The sequence below is a fragment of the Oncorhynchus tshawytscha genome, linkage group LG02 (genome assembly GCF_018296145.1).
Source record: "Oncorhynchus tshawytscha isolate Ot180627B linkage group LG02, Otsh_v2.0, whole genome shotgun sequence".
Lineage (NCBI taxonomy): Eukaryota > Metazoa > Chordata > Actinopteri > Salmoniformes > Salmonidae > Oncorhynchus > Oncorhynchus tshawytscha.
Window position 1 is genome coordinate 51,135,517 of NC_056430.1, and position 23,590 is coordinate 51,159,106.

General features: G+C 41.9%; 1 protein-coding gene across 2 annotated transcripts in view; it reads right to left on the minus strand.

Moving 5' to 3' along the window:
• Positions 1-23,590, minus strand: part of plxnb1b (plexin b1b) — a 117,615-nt gene that overhangs the window by 68,307 nt on the left and 25,718 nt on the right. The window contains exon 2 of one of the 2 annotated variants that reach the window (XM_042300589.1): positions 16,228-16,272. The exons of the other annotated variant lie outside the window; for it this stretch is intronic. The gene's annotated coding sequence lies outside the window, so the exon portion shown is untranslated. The remainder of the gene's footprint in view (positions 1-16,227; positions 16,273-23,590) is intronic. 2 annotated transcript variants of the gene reach the window in all.

The following is a 23,590-nucleotide window of genomic DNA, read 5'->3' on the forward strand; positions in this document are numbered from 1 at the left end:
TTTAAATGTATTTGGCTACTGTGTACGTAAACTTCCGACTTCAATGGTATATAGATAGATGTCTAGCGATTGTATAGTTGTGTAGTGGGTAGGCTTTACATTTCTGAACAGTTTGTCTGAGGAGTACGGAAGATCCTTAAGGGTGATACCACACCCACACAGCCTTATGGGAGAGGGAGAGAGACAAAAAAGACAAAGAGTGTGTATGTTCGTTAGTATGCGTGTACGCTAAGCGGGATAACACTCCACAGTCAAGTCTCACACCTCCACTAGAACAGTCCCATTCATCATAGTGTCCAGACAGGATAAGGGTCACACAGGCACACACCTCATTAAACAGGAACGCAAGCAGCCTAGTACAGTACGGCATGGCACGGCTCACATGATAAACAAGGTCTCTCTGACCTTACCTTGGAAACACACAGACAAAAGCCCCATTTAATCTCTCCATCAAGGATGAGGCAGGAAGATACTTATTCACATTGAAAAAGTTACGTTATGTGTTATGTGCCTTTCTTAGGATGTGCCCCAAATAGAGCCCCACAGTGGAAATTTCATAATACCCATAAAACCTAGCGGTCAAATTGGGAAATGGTTCCAATTGTTTTTCCACCATTTATTTTTCCCATTAGGGATTATAGAAACAATGAAAATAAGGGCTGTGTTTCATGTAAGTTTACCCTGGCGTGATGTTTTGATAACCATGTAAAAAATAAAAATATCAGACAAAGGTGACTTTTATCAATATATTTGTCTCCATTTACACTCCGATTTGAAAATGCTAATTAGCATCAAAGTAGACATCTTGCACGATTACAAATCACTGCAAGCTCCTGCATGTCATCTACTTTGCGAACAGGTTTTGCGTCAATATAAAACTTGCCCAAGACAGTTCACAGTAATGTAGCCAATTTATTAATTACTACATTTAGCTGACATTAGATAGTTAATCCAGAGAGTCTTACCTTTGCCTCAATTCGGTAGTCTCGTCTACATCATGGCATTTGTAGTTCTTTATGATAGCCACATTAGCAGCTACTTACCATTTCATTTGTCAGGGGTAAATACAGGCGAATATATTGAGCAAAGTCAGAGATTTACACGGTTACCAAAACGCCACGCCAGGGTAAGCCTACACGAAACACAGCCTTATTTTAAGTGCTCTAAAAGCCCCTATGGGATTTAATTGTGGAAAAAACTATTGGAACCATTTCCCTCTTTGACCGCTAGGTTTTATGGATATTATGACTCATACTGTGGTACTCTATGACACCCTATTACCTGCTATATATAGTGCATAGGGTGCCCTTTGGGAGGCAGCTCCTACAGATTGTTAATGAGTCGAGCTGAAATGTGCCATGTACTCTTGTGGCTTAGATGTCACGTTGTTTCTGGCAGTTTCAAAAGAGCAACAAATTATCTTAATATATCGGTCCTTGATTCCTTGTATTTGTTCTCCTCCCCTCTTTCTCAAAATGCATTGAAAAATAGGAAAGGACCTCCTCCAAAATGGTAGATGAGGCGGCGAGGAGAAAAGGATGGAAGGACTTGCAGAAAGGCAAATTAAGATAGAGCCAAGGGCCCAAGCCTGATATGTGCTAGTACCTTGTTCCCTTCGACACGATGTTTAAGCATTGTATATAGAAAGACATAGCCTGAAGTTTGGTTAAATATTGTTCATAATGTGATCAAAAAGAGTACATGGTGTCAGGTGCCCAGTAGCAGATAACCAGAGGGGTCACATCCCCCACATACACGCAAACGGAAAAAATGCTAATTCATAATGTGTGCTCTACCATTCACACATACTGTGCACACTCAATTCCCCCAATCTACTACAACAAAGCCAGCGGAGGTATAAAAACTCCCTCTACCCTTTCCTTTGTGATACTGAGAAAATCCATACAAGGTCCAGTCATAAAGTAAACCAAAGTGGATTTCCCCTCCCCTACCCACCCCTCCATCTGTGAGCCAATGGTCCAGCCCAATCATCTCCCCAAGGAGTCAAACCAATCGGGAGTAGAGGAGGGTGGTGGAGACAGGCTGTGATGGATGAACCACCCCAACGGTTGGGTCCCAAATCAAAAAACACAGGTCTCATACTTCCACATATGGAGGATGGAAGAAGAGGGTGCCAAAAAGAAAGAAAAAGAAAGAGATAAAGAGAGGGAAAGAAAGAGAGAAAGAAAAAGAGAGAAAGAAAGAAAGAGAGAGAGAGAGAAAAAGAAAGAACAAGAGAGAAAGAAAGAGAGAAATAAAAAATAAATATACATTGAGAAAGAGAGGTGTATGAGAATAGCGGCAGAGTGGTTTAGGGGGGGTAGGGCAGAGGGGGGTTTCTTATTCCTTCTGTTCCAATGTCAGGGGATGGACAGCTCCATTTAACACACAATGGACACCCCTCCAGCTCCCCATCACCCCCCTGCTGACCGCAAATGGGACTGTGTGTGTGTGTGTGTGTGTCTGTGTGTGTGGGAAGCTTACAGGGGGATGCAGAAAGGAGAGAGATGCGCACACACACACGGTATGAACCCACTTGTACATTACCGTGAATTCACATGCAAACACATTATGTAAACCTATCAACGCACAAAACACACACACACAAACTATCGACCTCACTCACTAGCCACAGGATCACTATAACCTCCTGTAGAGACACAGATGAGCTCAATCTAATGCTCTTCTCCTCCTGTTAACACTGATAGGCAGATCCATAGGTGCCATTGATCCACACACACGCTACCCATGATGATACACGTCCTTACTAACACAGAAGGCACACAACCACACACACAGAATACTTAAACATTTTGCCACCCACGCGACACAGACATCATACAAACACCAGGCCCACACACACACACACACAAAATGAGTCCTACACCAGTGAATGGGTTACTGAATAATCCCAAGAGTGAAGCTACCTGTTAGAGGAACAATGGATCTATTCACTGCCTGTGTGCACTGCAGCCACACCCCAAGTTTACTACCGGCCATTATTGCTTTGACATAGATCATTTGGCAATATTATTTCCCATTCAGCAATGTAGTTTCAAAAATATACAACCCAACATGCAACATTTGCAACGATTTTACTGAGTTACAGTTCATATAAATTCATTAGGCTCTAATCTGTGGATTTCACATGACTGGGCATAGGCCCACCCACTGTGGAGTCAGGCCGAGCCAATCAAAATGAGTCTTTCCCCACAAGAGGGCTTTATCACAAACAGAAATACTCTGCGGTTGAGAGGCTGGTTGGACGTACTGACAAATTTTCTAAAGCGAAGTAGGAGGTGGCTTAAGGTAGAGAAATTAACATTAAATTCTCTGGCAGCAGCTCTGGTGGACATTGCTGCAATCAACATGCCAATTGCATGCTCCCTCAACTTGAGACATCTGTGGCATTGTGTTGTGCGAGAGATCTGCACATTTTAGAGTAGCCTTTTATAGCACAAGGTGCACCTCTGTAATGTTCATGCTGTTTAATCAACTTCTTGATATGCCACACCTGTCCGGTGGATGAATTATCTTGGCAAAGGCTAAATGCTCCCTAACAGGGATGTAAACAAATTTGTGCTTAACATTTTTGAGAAATGTTTTTTTTTGTGCGTATGGAAAATTTCTGGGATCTTTCATTTCAGCTCATGAAACATGGGACGAACATTTACATGTTGCAATTATATTTTTGGTCAGTATAGTTTGCCATTCAGCAATGTCGTTTCAAAATTCAGCAATGCATTTTTACATTCAGCAATGTATTTTTTTTCACATTTTGCAATGTAGTTTTGTAATAGGAATGTAGTTTCACATTCAGCAACGTCGATTCGCAACGCATTGTCAGCTAGCCTACATTAAATTCAGTGAGCTTTGCATTATCTTCAATAATGATAATATATAATTTACATTGTCTTGTCAGGGCTGTGTGTATATTGGTCCGTCCATAGTTTTTGAATTAGCCGTGTGCATTGTATAGATCTTTACCATGCACAACTACACACAGGCACGCACACACACTTTTTCCTAAAGAGGGTCCCCTCTTCCCCTTGCTCGGTCTGTGTGGCAGGGAGAGTCCTGATGCAGGATTGACAGCCTATTTCCCCAGTCCACGCTCCCACACTGTTATCAGGAGTATAGTGCTGACAGCTAGCTAACTGCTATTCATTACCCTGTCATCCCTGGCCATGCCATCTGACCATGAGAAGCATACAGCTAAACTAGTCATGTTCTTATAGATAAAATCACAATTTAAAAAATAAATAAATTGAACCTTTAACTAGGCAAGTCAGTTAAGAACACATTCTTATTTACAATGATGGCCTACACCGGCCAAACCCAGATGACGCTGGGCCAAATGTTCACCACCCTATGGGACTCCCAATCACGGCCAGTTGTGATACAGCCTGGATTTGATCCAGGGTGTCTGTAGTGATGCCTCTAGCACAGATGCAGTGCCTTAGACCGCTGCGCCACTATTGCTGTGTCTAAATATTTTCCTTGCCATCCGATTCTTGCTTTCTCAGTCCTTGTTTCTGTGGCTTGTCTGAGACCAGAGCATAGAGAAAAGGGGGAGGGGAGGAGTGTCAATTTGTCACCGTGCATCAATTCCCCAGGAGACTAGCCCAGGATGGCGTGTCCGTGTCTGTATCTGCATGTGTGCGTGCGTGTCTGGCCAGGCTAAACCTGGGGACCAGTGTCCATTATTGATCAGGCCCATGTGTGTTTGACTGTACCTCTGGGGATTCTTCAGTCAGCCTAAAACCACAGATCTTCTGCACACTCTAGTTCTCCGTTTATCTGCTTGGTCACTCTCAATTTTTTTCTTCAATTTCAGACTCTCTCTGCAACTCTCTAGAATTATCTTAGACATGTCCTTTTCAATCTCACTCCCTCTTTCTGACTTAGTCTCTCTCTGCTTCTCCCTCTTAGTTTGTCTCTGTCGGGCTGAGTACAGATGGAGAGCGGGAAGGAGAGAAAGCAAGAAAGACTGGGTAATGACAGAGGGGAACGTTGGGGCCAATGTGGAGGGGAGAGACTGAGAAAAAAAAACATCAACAGAGCACAGGAGGGTCTTTACTGAAGAAACCCCCCCACCCACCTCAACATCACTCAGTCTTCATAAAAACCCAGCCAAACTGTCAAATGGAATGATCAAAGTATTTGGGGAAATATAGATGACCAATTACTGTATATAGAAAAATTCTACAGTTCTCTTTCATGACAAGTTCAACGTTCCTCATTTAAATTTGGTGTACATTCTGGACAAATATTTAGAGTTTGACCAGACTAGAAAGTCCTTCATAGAGCCACACAGCCCAACCCACCAACGAACAAAGAAATAAGCAAAGGCAACAAAACCACATTGGGTCGTTCGGCAGGGATGGCATATTTTCCCATTTTAATACATTTGAATAGCAAAACAAACCACAAAGCAGGCAGTGACCCAGTTAAGATAGAACGTTCTAATTAGCACCAAGGCCCCGATCCACCACTGAATAATTTTAGAGTAGCATTTGAACATAGCTTGCTACAGAAGTCAGAAAGAAATGATTGGCTGAATAAACGACTGAATAGCTTATTTAGTGTTCTACTACCAGATACTCCCCAGATATATGCTTTCAGTTTTCTTTAGAATGTCTGTTTTTAGGCAGTGGCTCCAGAATGGTGCAGCGGTCAAAGGCACTGCATCTCAGTGCTAGAGGCGTCACAACAGACACTCTGGTTCAAATCCAGGCTGTATCACAACCGGCCGTGATTGCGAGTCCCATAGGGTGGCGCACAATTGGCCCAGCGCCGTCTGGGTTTGGCCGGTGTAGGCCGTCATTGTAAATAAGAATTTGTTCTTAACTGACTTGCGTAGTTAAATTTTAAAAAGTATAGGCAGTAGTTGACCCTGCATGCATCCTAAGATACTGTAAACAAACTTGCTTTTCACACTACACAATATTCTCCATAAAATGTCATGTTTGTACAATGTCCCATTCTTAAGAAGTTTGGGCCATCCTATACAAATATCAGGGCAAAATGTGTGTAATGTGAATGATTATAATAATATATCCCATTAAGCAGACCCTTTTGTCCAAAGCAATTTATGTGTGCAGTTTTTTTATGAGTGGCCCCAGAGGGAATTCAACGCACGACCTTTGACGTTTACAAGTAACACTCTCTAGCAACAGAGCCACACACACACACAACGGTTCTGAGTGCTGTTTCAAGACCCAAACATATGCACAGTTGCAAACCTGTCAAGGGATTGACCCACTTATGCAATTTCAAAGCCCTTTTTATTTGACTGAGCAGGATTTTCTAGCCCTCAACATCAAAGGCAGAGGCACCACCCATAAAGCCCCGACCCCTCCCGTGCATAATACCCTCTAATGTTCTGTATTTAAGCAACGAAGCATCAGATTGGAAAAATTCTGATAAAGGGGGGGAAGTCACCTCTACTTCAACCCTGGAGCATCTACAGTCGGCCATGTGAAAGTCACAAACGGTCAAGTGGTGATTATGATTCCGGACTGTTTCTGCGGAGTGGGAAGCAGAGAGGGATGGAGATGACATTGGATGACGAGGAGGAGTGCGCCTTGTTCCCTCTCTTCGGGCCTGGCTACTGCATTAAACCCAGACATTGTTCACGGGACGGAGATTAAGTAAAGGGGGGACGGAAAAAAAAGAAGAAGAGGGAATCATGTCAAATGACATGATTTGATTACTTCTGCCTGCTTGTTATGACTACTGCTCCCTCGCTGAAGGAAAGTCACCTTGTTCTGCAAAGAGACTGCTGATTACATCACGGCTGTATGTATTAACTCTTTCAGATGTGAGTACAGTCATTTAGCAAGGACATGGCTGAAGGCCAAGAACAAAGAAACTAAACTAAAATAGGAAATGGGTTAGAGGCAAAAAAGAATGTATTCAAGGGATGGTTGCCGAGGCCTGAAGGCAAGGGCTGTGGCAAGACGAACTTCAGTGGAAGGGCGCGTGTGTGTACACTACTAGTAGTGACCTATAAAATCTGTTTTATTTTTTGCCAGATTCCATTTATTTTTTCCAAAATTCAGTTCTTGCTCTCAAAATTACACTTTTTTTATTTGTTTTATTTCATTTTAAAACAGAAGTCCATAACAATGCTTGAACCACATCAGGAGACCACTGTTGGAGGTCTGGGGAAAAAATCTAATACATAAAAAATGTAGGTGTAGTTAACTTTTAATGCAAGTGCGCACCAGCCAAAGACCGTTGTTAGGTTAGCTGTGTTTCTGTAGCGCTCATGTGACTTCAGAGTTAGCAAAACAAATGGCCACTGGATTGACGCAAATTATCACGATATCATACTGCCAGGTAGGCATAGGCTACTTTGTAACATTTAATTGAGAAGGTTTTTGGGAAAGCCTTTCCATCTACCAGCAGATGGTTATCATTAGCATTATCACTAATGGCTACACTAAGTGTAGACTAGACGTACGAGCACAACGCACACAGACTGACATTCCTGTGCAGTTGCAGAAAGTTGCAGGAATATGATTCGCTGATGCATTGTGTTCATCTCTTATGATTAACTTGGGAAAATTAAAGAATTTTTGAATGACTTCAACACATTTTCTTTTAGATTGTTGAATTATGTTTTAATGTCTGGATTCTGTGATTCTGTCTGCATTTTCCACAAGGTGGATTTTATAGGGCCCTATATGGTAGTACCAGACTAATAAAGAATACACAGACCAGCCCTTCCAAACAAATGGGCCACCACATATTACGGTCCCTTAGGGGAAAACTTTCTGAAATGACCACATCCTTTTAGAAGCATACATTCCAGATTGGTGGAGTCAAAGCCATGCTTGTCTAATGTTTTGTTTTACCTGTATTTAACTAGGCAAGTCAGTTAAGAACACATTCTTATTTTCAAATGACAGCCTAGGAACAGTGGGTTAACTGCCTTGCTCAGGGGCAGAATGACAGATTTTGAACTTGTCAGCTTGGGGATTTGATCTTGCAACCTTTTGGTTGCTAGTCCAATGCTCTAACCACTAGGCTACCTGGCACCCCATTTATATCTTACCTCAGTCAGTATTATAGGCCACTTTCTACACCTATATTCAAGTCCCACGTAAATACTTTCGGTCCCTTGTCGGAGTAGTAAAACAGAATTACGCCAAATTCTCACCTCCACAAAACACACAGAAGAATGTGTGCCGAGAATTGGTTTGTTTGCAGGTGTTGTTTTGGTCTGTCCAGAGAAAAACTACTAACAAACATTTCACAGGTAAAAAAAAGGACAGCATCATTTTGTGTAACAGTCGTCAAAAGGAATCTGTCAAATTGACCCAAATGATAACAATAAGACTATGTTAATGCCTCACATGTTGTCTAGTTCTGTGGAAGCTTTCATTTCGGAATTGCCAATTTCCCAGGGTGTCCACACACTGCCTAAGCAATTTTGTTATTGATACACCCAATCACACAGACACCTGAAAAATGTCAGACATTTCTACTGAGCGTGTCAAAGAATTTCTCTGCACAACAAGGGAGCGAGAATCATTGAAGTGGGTAACAGTTTCTCCCATTTGAAATTGGATGTCGTGAAATACGCTAGTAGTGTGACTAAAATGTTTAATGAATGTACTACTACCACCACCTATTAAAACGCTAGTTAGAGAGCTTGGTGCTACCTATCAGGAGTGAAGAGAAACGGCTACTATTCAAACCATTATACAGTGCAGTATACAGTAGATAATGTTTCCCATAGTACAGAACATGCCGTGAAAAAATGCCACAACGATTGAGACAAGCGAAATTCAATCCAAATAGTGCCTTTAATTCTATGGTCCTCAGAGTTGAGTGTATAAACTGCACAGTCCACCTTTCCAATAACACGTCTCTGAGAGAAGGAGGTAAATGCAGTACATATGATAGTAGTGCTAGCCTTCCTTCCAGACCGTTACCTCACCGTTCAGACACTACCTCAGACTGCAAAAATAAACATGAGATTGACAGCCAAAGTTCCTTATCAAACCCCCTAATGTTAATTAAGATTTCTGATACGCTTAAAGGCCACTTAATCTTCTGTCCCTAGCGCTCTTCTCCACTCACAGTTTGATGCAGTTCAAATACAAAAAGGTTTGCTTTGGCCATGGAGCCTGACTGAGAAGTGTGTGTACTGTGAGTAGGCTGTGTGTGCACATGTCTCTGAGTGACGAAGTGGTTTGGTATTTTAAGAAGGCTAGGTTACCAAAACGCCCTGCCTTTGTCATGAGTTGAACAGGACTGCCAAAACGAGGCACATAGCGGCCATCATGGAGCTTGGCATGGCGCTCGGTTACACAAAATGCCATTTTAAATCAAATCACCCAACTGAAACCATACATGGTGAGTAGACGGAGCAGATTGAGCTCCACCAGACTTTGCATATCATTCCCCTACCTCAAATCACAGGACACAGTTCAGGACAATACACTGCTGCCGTACCGACCTATTCCATCTCATGGTATCCGTTGTTGTTGTTTATTGTTCCTAAAAAGACCCATCCTAAAGTAAAATGTGCAATGGGTTTTAAAAATGACACAATTACACGGTCTGGTTGTCAGTGGTATGGAACTGCGGTTATGGTAGTGTCTAGACCAGGTGTATGATGTTCAGTGAAGTCTCTCTCTGCTTGCGATAAAAGTTCAGGTGCGTACACAAGGACACACACACAGCTAACACTGTAGTGTGGCTGCTGGTTACCGGTCTACTCTGGCTGATCATTTCCCTGTAATCTAATGCTCAGCTGCTCATCTCCGGTTCACTTTGGGAGTGGGAGTGTGTCTTTGTATGGTGTGGTGCTTTATTCTGTATCCTTGAGTGTAAGAAACTGACTCCTTAGTTGTCACACACACACATATATATATATATTTATTTCTGTTTTCTCAAATTATGGAACCAAACAAAATACTCAAACAAGTGTGTTTGGATGGGTGTTGAGAGCGAGATAAAAAAAGAGACGGCACGGTGAAGCGACGTTTCAACTTTCAATGTCACATGCCCGAAATGCCTTTCTTGCCAGCTCTAACCCCAAAATTGCAGTAATCATTAACAATGTAAAACTGAAAGCTGTGTGCATGTATGTTTAAGGAGGACATAGTTGCTCATCTCTCTCACACACACACACACACACACACACTCGCACTAAGTAAACACACAGAGGCAGGGCATTGTGTGGGCTCCAGGAGAGCTACTGGATATAGAAGGTCCAGATGGTCAACAAAAACATAACTCCCTCAATCAAAATGACACGCTTGTCACGACTTCCGCCGAAGTCGGTCCCTCTCCTTGTTCGGGCGGTGTTCGACGTCACCAACCTTCTAGCCATCAATGATCCATTTTTCATTTTCCATTGGTTTTGTCTTGTCTTCCTTCACACCTGGTTCCAATCCCAACAATTACATGTTGTGCATTTAACCCTCTGTTTCCCCTCATGTCAGAGATTGTTTAGTTTGTATGTGATGTGCTATTTAGTGTTGGTGTGCGACGGGTTTTGTACCCACTTTGTTATTTTGTACATTTTGGTTGTTTTGGAGTTTGGTCAGCATTTATTAAACAAAGTTTGTTCTCCTGCGCCTGACTTCCCTGCCACCAACACGCACCCCTTACAACTCCCATAACCCCTCCCAACTACCATAACATCACTCCCTCAATCAAAATGACAGGCTACCATAACATCACTCCCCTCCCAGACAAATCTCAGTGAAAAAGTAGACATTGATAAGGCACATGCCCCAAGGCCACAGGCTTGTGTGAGTGAAGCACTGTTTAAACGGTGCTCAAAATCATAGGCTTGCCTGAGTGCCGCTACCAGTATAATGACCGTGCTGAGAGTCGAGGGAACTAATGGAGACAAAAAGTTCCGTGACAACCTGTGAGAGCGACCCGCCGGACAAATGTCTGATTTAATGTTTCCAGAGTTTGGCTAACCAGGCAATGAGAAAGAGAAGAAGTGGAAAAGGGGATTACTGAACCAAGAACAATATGTTGTTTTTTTAATCACGATGACACTTGTTGCCATAGAATACATGGAAGGGAGTTAACTTCTTGGTGACAAGGGGGTAGTATTGAGAAAGGTTGGATGAATAAGGTGCCCCGAGTAAACTGCCTGCTACTCTGTCCCAGATGCTAATATATGCATATCATTAGTAGTATTGGATAGAAACACTGAAGTTTCTAAAACTGTTTGAATGATGTCTGTGAGTATAACAGAACTCATATGGTAGGCAAAAACCTGAGACAAATCCAACCAGGAAGTGGGAAATCTGAGGTTTGTAGTTTCATTTAAGTGATTGCCTATCCAATATGCTGTGTCTATGGGGCCAGATTGCACTTCCCAAGGCTTTCAGCAGATGTCAGTCTTTAGAAAGTTGTTTGGCTTCTATTGTGGAAGGGTGTCAAATAAGAGCTGTTTCAACAAGTGGACTAGGCAGAGGCCAATCAGTTGTTTACTGCGTGGTCACACGGGCGCGCCGTTCCTTCTTTTTCCTCTGTAATGAATACGCTATTGTCCGGTTGGAATATTATTGAAGATTTATTATAAAAAGACCCTAAGGATTGATTGTAAACATCATTTGACATGTTTCTACAAACTGTAATGGAACTCTTGACTTTGTCTGGATTTTGCGCTCGCGCATTGTGCCTTTGGCATAGTGAACTAAACGCGAACAAAACTGAGGTATTTGGACATAATCGAACAAAACTAAACATTTCTTGTGGAAGTGGGAGTCCTGGGAGTGCATTCCGACGAAGATCAGCAAAGGTAAGTGAAGATTTATAATGCTATTTATGACTTTTGTTGACTCCACAACTTGGCGGGTAACTGTATTGCTTGCTTTTGTGGCTGAACGTTGTTCTCAGATGATTGAATATTGTGCTTTTGCCATAAAGCTTTTTTTAAATCTGACACAGCTGTTGCATTAATAACAAGTTCATCTTTAATTCTATGTAAAAACATGTATCTTTCATCAAAGTTTATGATGAGTATTTCTGTTATTTGATGTGGCTCTGCAAATTCTCTGGATGTTTTGGAGGCATTTCTGAACATGGCGCCAATGTAAACTGAGGTTTTTGGATATAAATATGAACTTGATTGAACAAAACATACATGTATTGTGTAACATTGAGTCCTGGGAGTGTCATCTGATGAAGATCGTCAAAGGTTAGTGATTAATTTTATCTATATTTCTGCTTTTTGTGACACCCCTCTTTGGTTGGAAAATGGCTGAATGCTTTCTGTGACTAGTTGCTGACCTAACATAATGATATGTTCTGCTTTCGTCGAAAAGCCTTTTTGAAATCAGACACTGTGGTTGGATTAACGAGAGGTGCATCTTTAAAATGGTGTAAAATACTTATGGTTGAGGAATTTTAATTATGAATTTGGCGCCCTGCAATTTCACTGCCTGTTGGTGAGGTGGGATGCTAGTGTCCCGAACGATCCCAGGGAGCTTAATGGAAAAAGGTCAGTGTTTCCCAATTGTTTCCTCAATGTTTGGCTTTTGTGGGGAAAAAGTTGAATAATGGGGTTAAGATGGGCAATAAAGAACATTTTGGGAATAAAACAGATATGGTTGCTGAGACATAATGGTGGTTTTCTGTGTAATTCAAACAGCTGCTTTGCCACAAGGGGCATGGGGAGAGGTTAGGAGGCGCTAACAGCTTACACACGCTCGCACACTACAACCCTCTGGGTTCCACCACAACAGCCTCCTCTCACGCATCCGCCTTCAATCCTCGCTCTCTCTGCACCTCCTCCCCCCGCCACCCCTTTTAGCCACACGGCCAGCCTGGGGGAGAAAAAAAAATGTCCCTGATCCTATTTCACAATGTAATCAAAACACTTTGTGGGAGCTTGTCCTCGTAGGATGGGGCCTGGCAAAATGGCAACTTGGACAGGGTGGAATCAAGGAGGGGGATTCAAGAGGTGAGTTTACATAACCAAGTTCAGCATGGAAGGAAAATGTTTTATATTCCTTGGCTTGGCCAAAAAGGGCAATGGCGAGGAGGAGAATAAGGGAAGAGCACTAACCAAAAGGGAAGGGAAATATGAAAACAAACGGATAAAAGCTACTGAAGGAGGGCTCTTTGGTCCACAAAGCGACCAAAGCCTCTGCTTTGGAGAGGTAATCGGGACCAGACGTGGACACTTTAAATAGCTGCTGAATGCGTTGGCATGTGGTTGGTGGAAGTGGACTTGTCACCAGTGGGTAGGAAACTCCATTCCTAGGCACTGAGCGATTTGTAGAATTCAGATGAATTAGCGGAAATGTCTCGAAAGTCAAAACAGTTATTTATATAACCACAATGAGCACTGCCCGGTTTACAATTGGACTTTCTACCAAAATATCAGAAATCACGTTCTGGAAGATCTGGGCACCATGTCTGCTTCCTAACGATGTAACGATTCCCCGATAAACATTTGAATCTGATGCGTAAGAAAGGACTGCGTCAGTCCGCAGACCCCCAGACTGACTCAAATGTAGCATGCATCAGAAAATCAATTAAAATGTTACAAAATCAGAGTCACATTTCTGTGTTGTTGCTCATGGTACTTTCTTTCTCCCTTCCCGAAACTGATGAGTCTTCCTTCAGGTGTTAAATTAAGCGTGTAACTGTGTTGACAGTCATTGATCTACAAGTCATTTTGCATGCTGAATAACCCCCAGGCAATAGCAGTAGCTTAAATCAAACTGCACTGTGCCCAGCCTTACATGCTGAACAGCCCTACACATATCTGCGTAGCACCTTCAGCCAATCAAACGGCTTGCCAGATACCGTATTAGGCTTTATTGAGTGACAGCCTATGTAATTTGCTAAGTTATTGTCATCTATGTGCTGTTGAAAATTGTGTTTTACCCAGAATAAAAGCAAGCTACCAGAGACAACTCTCATCTGGTTACACTAGGCTACCTGCTAAATGGGGCTAATAATATATTTGATTTTGATTGTTCAGGTTCACCATCAGCAATAGTTTTGCTAGATTTGCTTTAAAAACAAATCAGTGTCTATGATCAGGGTAAAGTTGATCATTTCAAAACCAGGACAGCAATCACATTGCGAGTCGCACTGCATTGCACAAAGCAGGAGGAGAAAAGAAACTCACTAAAAACGTCAACTAATATTCGATTTTGAGATGGAGGTGAAATCCAAAGTTGTGCTATTTATTGGCTATGCCATAGCTAATTTGTAGATGATAAATATTGATACATTACTTCCTCAAACACTAAATCTGCAAAAGTTAGTGGGTGAAGCTGATTTCAGAACCAAAGTGGGGGGACAAAACATACTACATTGCCCCCCTATCTGACAGAGGTAGTGGGGTGGTAGATGCCTAGTCTCCTTTGTGGCTCAGATCAGGCCCCTACATAATACATACACATACATAATTTACACAGAAACACAAGTTAGGTCAGACAGATCAAGGTCAGAGAGGCCCAGCTCGTGAGCTCCATCAGCAGAATGGAAAATGAATGTGTTTGTGCAAGAAAATGTAAAGTGCTTCAGATGGAATCACATTGATTTGTTCTCTAATCAAACCGAATTGTTTAAATTGTATCATTCCTGTATTGTAACAAAGCCCATGTATCGAATCATCCTCCGGAAGTTGTCAAAATTACTGTGTAAGTCTATGAAAGGAGTTGAGAACCATGAGTCTCCTAGGTTTTGTATTGAAGTCAATGTACCCAGAGGAGGACAGAAGCTAGCTGTCCTCTGGACTACACCATGGTGCTACCCTACAGTGTGCTGCTGAGGCTACTGTAGACCTTCATTACAAATCAGTGTGCTTTAATAAATGATTTGGTGACTTGAAAATATTTAGTATCGTTTTTTCTAATAAGGATAACTTTAATGTTTCACTATACGTTTTAAAATTCACTGCGGAGGATGGTCATCCCCTTCATTCTCTAAAGGAACCTCCACTGTGGGAGAGTGAGGCATTTTTCCTTCTTTGGGACCGATATTCCAAATGTTTAGATTTGAAATCAAAAGCTTTCATTTGAGGGTATTTTCATCCATAAATGTGTGAACCGTTTATAAATTACAGCACTTTTTGTTTATATTTTCCCCATTGTAGAGGACCAAATGTATTGGGACAAATTCACTTACACGTGTATTAAAGTAGTAAAAAGTTTTGTATTTGGTCCCATATTCATGGCACGAAATGTCTACATCAAGCTTGTGACTCTACACATTTGTTGGATGCATTTGCTCTTTGTTTTTGGTTGTGTATCATATTGTGTGCCCAAAAGAACTTAAATGGTAAATGTCATTTTGGGGTCACTTTTTTGTAAATAAGAATATAATATGTTCCAAACACTTCAACAATAATGTGAATGCTGCAATGATTACGGATGGTCCTGAATGAATTGTGAAAAATGATGAGTGAGAAAGTTAGCCACACAAGTATCATACCCCCAAGACATGCTAAGCCCTCAACACTACTATAACAGGGGAGGTTATTTTATTTTGTTTCAATCTGAAACAAAACCAAAACAAACAGCAAATGCATCCAACAAATTTGTAGTCAAAGCTTGATGTAGTCATAGTGTGCTATGAATATGGGGCGGCAGGGTAGCCTAGTGGTTAAAGCGTTGGACTAGTAACCGGTAAGTTGCAAGTTCAAACCCCCGAGCTGACAAGGTACAAATCTGTCGTTCTGCCCCTGAACAGGCAGTTAACCCACTGTTCCTAGGCCGTCATTGAAAATAAGAATTTGTTCTTAACTGACTTGCCTAGTAAAATAAAGGTTAAAAAATAAAAAAATAAAATACTTCACTACACATAAGAGAATTTGTCCCAATACTTTTGCTACCCTAAAAGGGGGGGACTATATATAAAAAGTGCTGACATTTCTAAACGGTTCACCCGATATTGATAAAAAAAATACCCTAAAATCAAAAGTTGACTCTGCACTTTAACCCCATGGTCATCGTTTGATTTGAAATCCAAACTTTCAAAGTATAGAGACAAAAATAAGAAAAATGCTTCACTGTCCCAATAATTAATACAGTTTATAAGATTGAAAATAACTGCAAATAGAGAAATGGTAGAGGAGGACAAGGCGGCCATGTTTTAATGTGTGAACATGCCCTTCCATTCCCACAGTATTCCTTCCTGTCAGTCCATGCATCCGAAACAGACAGAGCCTTAGGGCTCGGCTCGTCCCTGTAGAATTACAAGTTCTACTGTTCCTTCACTTACATTCCAAACGTGCCGGAATTACACTTCCTGGATCCCCATGTGTACCTGTTCAAAACAAAGGATGGATAAGAGAGGAGAATAAAGTTAAAACCAAAAAGACTTGATGATTAAAACATGCAAATGTTGTTCAGGTCAACACACCTATGCGTGGTTAAGTACAATATTGTTACATTACAGCCTTGTTCTAAACTTGGTTAATTGCCCCACTCCCCCGTCAATCTACACACACCCCATAATGACAAAGCAAAAAACAGGTTTGTAGAATTTTTTGAAAAAGTATTACAAAAATGAAAAACTGAAATATGAGATTCACATAAGTACCCTTTACTCAGTACTTTGTTGAAGCAACTTTGGCAGCGATTACAGCAGAGTCTTCTTGGGTATGACACTATAAGCTTGGCCCACTTGTATGTGGGGAGTTTCTCCCATTCTGACCTGCATATCGTCAAGCTCTGTCAGGTTGGATGGGGTGGGTTGCTGCACAGCTATTTTCAGGTCTCTACTGAGATGTTTGATTGGATTCAAGTCCGGGCTCTGGCTGGGCCACTCAAGGACATTGAGACTTGTCCCAAAGCCACTCCTGCGGTGTCTTGGCTGGGTGCTTAGGGTCGTTGTCCTGTTGGAAGGTGAACATTCACCCTAGTCCGGGGTCCTGAGCGCTCTGGAGAAGGTTTTCATCAAGGACCTCTGTACTTTGCTCTGTCCATCTTTGCCTTGATCCTGACTAGTCTCCCAGTCCCTGAAAAACATCCCCAGAGCATGATGCAGCCACCACCATGCTTCACCGTAGGGATGGTGCCAGGTTTCCTCCAGACATGACGCTTGGCTTTCAGGCCAAAGAGTTCAATCTTGGTTTCATCAGACCAGAGAACCTTGTTTCTCGTGGTCTGAGAGTCTTTAGGTGCCTTTTGTCAAACTCCAAGCGGGCTGTCATGTGCCTTTTACTGAGGAGTGGCTTCCGTCTGGCCACTCAACCATAAAGGCCTGATTGGTGAAGTGCTGCAGAGATGGTTGTGCTTCTTGGTCACCTCCCTAACCAAGGCCCTTCTCTCCCGATTGCAAAGTTTGGCCGGACAGCCAGTTCTAGGAAGAGTCTTGGTGGTTCCAAACTTTTTCCATAAAAAAAAATAAAAAAAATGGAGGCCACTGTTTTCTTGGGGTCCTCCAATGCTGTAGACATTTTTTGGAGCTCTACAGACAATTGGTTGTTGCTCTGACATGCACTGTCAACTGTGGGACCTTATATAGACAGGTGTGTGCCTTTCCAAATCATGTTTAATCAATTGAATTTACCACAGGTGAACTCCAAGCTGTAGAAACATCTCAAGTATGATCAATGGAAACAGGGTGCACCAGAGCTCAGTTGAGTCTCATAGCAAAGGGTCTGAATACTTGCGTAAATAAGGTATGTTTTAGTTTGTTATAGATTTGTAAACATTTATAAAAACCTGTTTTCACTTTGTCAATATGGCGTATTGTGTGTAGATCAGAGGATTTTTATTTCTTTAATCTATTTTAGAATGAGGCTGTAATTTAACAGAATGTGGAAAAAGTTAAGGGGTCTTTCTGAAATATTATGTTCTGCTGGCTGGACCTAAACCTGTTAAATGTTTGGCTTGAATGATACATCATGCTGCCTAGGTGAAGCCTACACAAATAGGGCAAGGCAGCCTTTGTCGGCGATGACAACAAAAGCCATGCTGAACACAGAGGAGCAGAGCGAAACCAAAAGGTCACTTTCAAAAAGGCAGACAACTGACAACCACAGAAGAGAGGTCTGGCGGAACATGAAACATGGCACATTGTAGTGTTTTTAAAAAGACTCACACATGCCCTTGATCAGAGAATGACTGGGAATATTGAGTTATAACCAGGTCAGTTACCAGTTAGGAACGAGTCTACACATTAAGTTATCAACCAAACAAAACAGACGGAGTAGACCAGAGTGAAGCTCACTAGTTTCAAACAGACTATCACTTAGCGTTGTGATTTCGCGACACCAAGCAAAAATGTATCAAAGAAGACTAACCAGACTAAACAACTTCAGAAGGCCGGTTTCCCAGACCCAGATGAATCTTATTCCCGGACAAAATAATTACTTGCAATCACATTGTGGACTTCATTCATTCATTTTAGATACTTGTAAGGAATATTATTCACTTATCCTACCCAGGAGTTCAAAATGACAGCCATTGTCAAGGAATGCTGCCTGTATACCAGGCCAACATTTGGTCAAACCTGGGGACAATCTCCAGAAATCCCTCCAGGTTGTAAAAAGAGAAAGTGGTAAGTAAACTATATGTTTCTGCCCAGAGGTCTGCACTGCAGTAGCATCTGCTGTCTTACAATTCTCATTGCCACGATGACGCTTTTAAAACCCAGGAAACCCTGTGGCCTTCTGTCAGCTGAGCTCCGGCTCATTCATGGAACTTCCCATTCCTGGAACTTCCCATTCCTGGATCTGTCGGGTCTTGTTGTGCGACGCTTCCCCTCAGGTGAGGCAAGCACAAACGGAGTCGCTCAGTCATATAATGGGTTCATTTAAATCACTGACCTACACTATGACAACTAGGGCCTGAGTTGACGTCTAAATGAAGACAAATGGAGAACCCTTGGATACATATGGGATGTTCTTTGGTTGGGGGCCGGGGTTGCGATTCATGCGATTTGTTGGGGACTGAGCTGGGAAATATTGTCATCTAAGATCTTGTTTGTTTTCTATATAGGACTCCCCATTCAAGGATTAGTAGCACAATAGTCCCTCAGGTTGAGCATACAGTCTACAAACAACCTTATCAGAAAGAGTAAGAGTGTGAGCATTAATTATAGATCTACACAGTGCACATATTGTATTGTCAGAGGTTGACTACCTCTGGCAGGTAGGAAATGGTATGTTGTAGAATTGGACTCATTGAGCTTGATAGAATTGTGTAGAGGCAGTTGTAAAACACCACATCACACTTTAATGTCAAGCTTAATGGGTCCCATTGTGGCCATGAAATGAACTGGACCCATTTCCACAAGACTTCCCAGCGTTTGAGACTGTACAGTGACTCAACTAGTGACATAGCGTGTTTCACTCACCCCTGCCAAAATTTGGGGTCACCAGCACTAAACAGAGGGGTAATTGTACCCTTATACACACACTCTGGGGGTTGACATCACACTCATTGTCCTGAAAGCCCTCTCAAACATGGCCGGCACTCCAAATAAACAAGGCTTTTTTTTAACCGGTCCCGAATAGGGATAACTCGAAGTAAATCAGGTCAGACATACAGAGAAAATAAAATATTACTGCCACCAGACGGCACTTCAGAAAACTAGTTGGTCGTAAAAAGCTGGGGGGGGAAAAAAGTGGTTTCTTCATAGCAGCTTGGAACCTTCAATATAAAAGGCTGCTGTGAGAAAATGGGACTTCAAAAAGAGAACATTCTAAAATGTATTTTCTATAAATCATCAGCAAAGTCAATAAAGTACTGAAAATGAGCATACAATTTATTGATTATATGAATCATGAGATGTAGTATAAATCTCAACGGTTTTCCCGTACTAGCTATTTGCACACACTCTACCAGCTTCTCTATTCTTCCTCTGGCGGGTTTGGAACACACACACACACACACACACACACACACATTCCCCTAGCACATCAAAACCTGAGGGAAAATAACACAACGTCATCAAAACCAACAATGCCACCATTTCTTGCGTGGTTAAGCTGTTGCTCCTAAACCTCCAATGACCGTGTTTCTTTGGCCACAGTGGGGCTATAATTAATTACAAAAAATATATATACGGTTAGTTTTTTCCTCTCAAGCAGAGGATAAAAGGGTCCCAAATATAACTCCACGGCATCCTGTCCAAAAGGGCTTGTCCTCTCCAGCCACTTGGCATGCGGCTGATGCTATCCTAATTGCTTCCTTCCCGAACTAACAATACGTTATCGCCTCCCCAAACTCCACAAAGGTTATGCCAACGCAGTCACAGTCCACCAAAACAAACATAACAAAAAGGACCATTGAGGCTTCAGTGGAGGCCATTGAGGCTTCAGTTTATTAAATGACAGTACACTATATAGCATCGTGGGTGAGTTTGAGAGGCCCACGGGCAATTAGTGGGGGCTACTTGACTTCATCAGAAAGATATGAGAATTCTCATTGGCCATGATTCTGCAGCAATGTGAAGCTCTAACCAGGATTACTCACGTTACTACATAATGAGAAACTGGGAGAGAATGGGCTTCTCCGCTCACTTTGATGAGATCGGGGATGAATGCCTTTCTGTGATAGAACACAATTCAACTTAATGAATGCTTAAATGAATGCTCTCAGTCAAAATGACAACCATTAGCCTATAGCCTATATCAAGTTTCCTTTGCATATCCGTAATGGCATGCACTGGGAGTAAGCTGACCATTTGAATCCGACAGTGACACATGGTATGTGTGCAAAATCTCCAATTCACTTTAGCATGCTTCCATGTTTAGTAAGTTGAAAAGAAGATGCATTATTGCGCAGTCTGCATGCATTTTGCCTGCTGCACACACACACAGCCCCATTTATCAGTTGGGTCTCATCTGCCTCCTTTCATTACCAATGCTTTTCTAACTTCCCGGGGGAAGAGGTCAACGTCCTTCTGCCTGTCCCACCCCAACACATCTCCAGAGGTCAAAGTTAACAACTGAACGAGAGCCAATCCAGGATCAATCTAAATTGGAGGAGCTAAAAACAGTGTTGTTCGTGCAGTTGTCAGATCAGGCGGTGGTTTCTCTGGCCTACAACCAACCACTGAATTTTGAACAACACATTGACCTTTCTCCAGTTGCCTGACCATGCTAGGTAAAGCTCTGCCTTATCTCAGTTCACTGGTCACGATGGCAACACCCACCCGTAGCACGTGCTCCAGCAGGTGTATCTCACTGATCCCTAAAGCCAACACCTCATTTGGCCGCCTTTCGTTCCAGTTCTCTGCTGCCTGTGACTGGAACGAATTGCAAAAATCGCTGAAGTTGGAGACTTTTATCTCCCTCACCAATTTCAAACATCTGCTATCTGAGCAGCTAACCGATCGCTGCAGCTGTATAGTCCATCGGTAAATAGCCCACCAATTTTACCTACCTCATCCCCATACAGTTTTTTTTTTTTTTACTTTTCTGCTCTTTTGCACACCAATATCTCTACATGTACATGACCATCTGATCATTTATCACTCAAGTGTTAATCTGCAAAATTGTAATTATTCGCCTACCTCCTCATGCCTTTTGCACACAAAGTCTATATACTCTTTTTTTCTACTGTGTTTGACTTGTTAATTGTTTACTCCATGTGTAACTCTGTGTTGTTGTCTGTTCACACTGCTTATGCTTTATCTTGGCCAGGTTGCAGTTGCAAATGAGAACTTGTTCTCAACTAGCCTACCTGGTTAAATAAAGGTGAAATAAAAATAAAATAAAAAAGGTCCACTTCTTCTTCTCCGCAAAATAGGGTGAATCAGTTCTGACGATATTGCAAGTTTAGTTTGGTCTTTCTAGCATGACAATCTAGTGACTAGTACGTCAAAATAGTAATGATGACTGGGGGAAGAGGAACGTCTAACTCTAAACAAGCAGAGTCGGTTAAAGTGGCAAAATCTCCTCTTCTTAAGAGTGAGATAAATGTCCTATGGATTTGGGAGCGATAGGTTTTTCCTGGCACTTCCTGACTTTGAGAAGAATTTGTTACTTTGCGTCATAGTTATTTTTTAAATCATTTTTCACACTGGCCAGCTTGGTTTGACCAGAGATCCCGAGGAAGGAAGCAAGCTTGACTCGTCAGTAAGCAACTCATTCAACACAACCTTACTTTTATGGGCCAAGAAATACAAGACAGTCACAGACTCTAGAAATGGCCTCTTCATATTTTTCACTGCGCTCATTTCTCTACCACAGAGTTATCCTACACTGGCAAAGCTATTCCCTTTTCCAAACCTTTCGTCTCAATACGAACTAACAGATTGGCACAAACAAGTAGGCCAAAGATCTCATAGGGCCAAGATCAGCGAGTTAATCACAAAGTTAATTGAAAAAGGACATTTCCACTTGATTTAACAAACATAAACAGGGGAGCGGAGATCCATGGGAAGATTGAGCTCCAGCCTTTGAGATGATTGTTCATTTCTGCGTCCATAAAATGCTGCAATAGGCTCCTTTTCAAGTCAAATCGTAATCATTTGAAGAACTGCTACAACAAAGTCTGTCTGACCCAGCGACTGTTTCTAGCAGCAACAGTATCCACCAAGTAGGTCGATAAATAGGCTTTATGAAATACATTTTGATGAGAGGGTGCAGTTGATCTGATGAAAAACATTTCCTCAAGCTTGGGGTTAAGATAAGCATTTTTTCCATTATGAGCCAGAAGTGAAATCAAAACAGCCATCGCTCAAGTCAGTGAGACTAGTAGTAACAAGTCTCAAATGAGTTACGGACTGTCGATGGACTTCTGCCATCTAGGACAGGCGGTTGTGGGACTCTCAAAACAATTTGTTGAACGTAGTCTATAGGAAGCAGATTGGCTGTTGAAACTTAAAATGGGGGAGGTTCAGGGTCATCGACCAAATATCACTTCAATTATTGGTTACAGTTGATATGCATTGATAATTGACAACTGTTGAGTCTTCACCTTCAGTTATAAAAATAAAAAAACAATTGCAGGCCTATTTTCTTTTTACCAACAAAGTCAACAACAAAGCCCACATCAATGGTAAATTGAATATCACCAATGAGGCCTTCTCAGAACATTCATTGTTCAAGTGAAGATTCAATAAAATGCAAATGTGGAAGCGTTCTGTCTTGTTGATAAGTTCAGCAATAACTAACCAGCCCACATGGTATCGCTGTCCCCGGAGAGCTGTGTGCTTGTGTGCGCAACTCACTGCTTTTTGGTTTAGCCCCTAAATATGTGGAATGTGCTCGGCCCAAACTGTCAATGTGCTTGGACAGTAAAGAAAAGAAAACATAAATGGAAGAATAGGCATGGGTTCTTTCTTGTTCTTATGTTTTCCACTCACCCTGTATAGTTGTATAGGAAAACACACACACACACACACACACACACACACACACACTCAGCAAAAAAAATTTATTTCCCTTTTTCAGGACCCTGTCTTTCAAAGATAATTCGTAAAAATCCAAATAACTTCACAGATCTTCATTGTAAAGGGTTTAAACACTGTTTCCCATGCTTAATGAACATGCACCTGTGGAACGGTCGTTAAGACACTAACAGCTTACAGACGGTAGGCAATTAAGGTCACAGTTATGAAAACTTAGGACACTAAATAGGCCTTTCTACTGACTCTGAAAAACACCAAAAGAAAGATGCCCAGG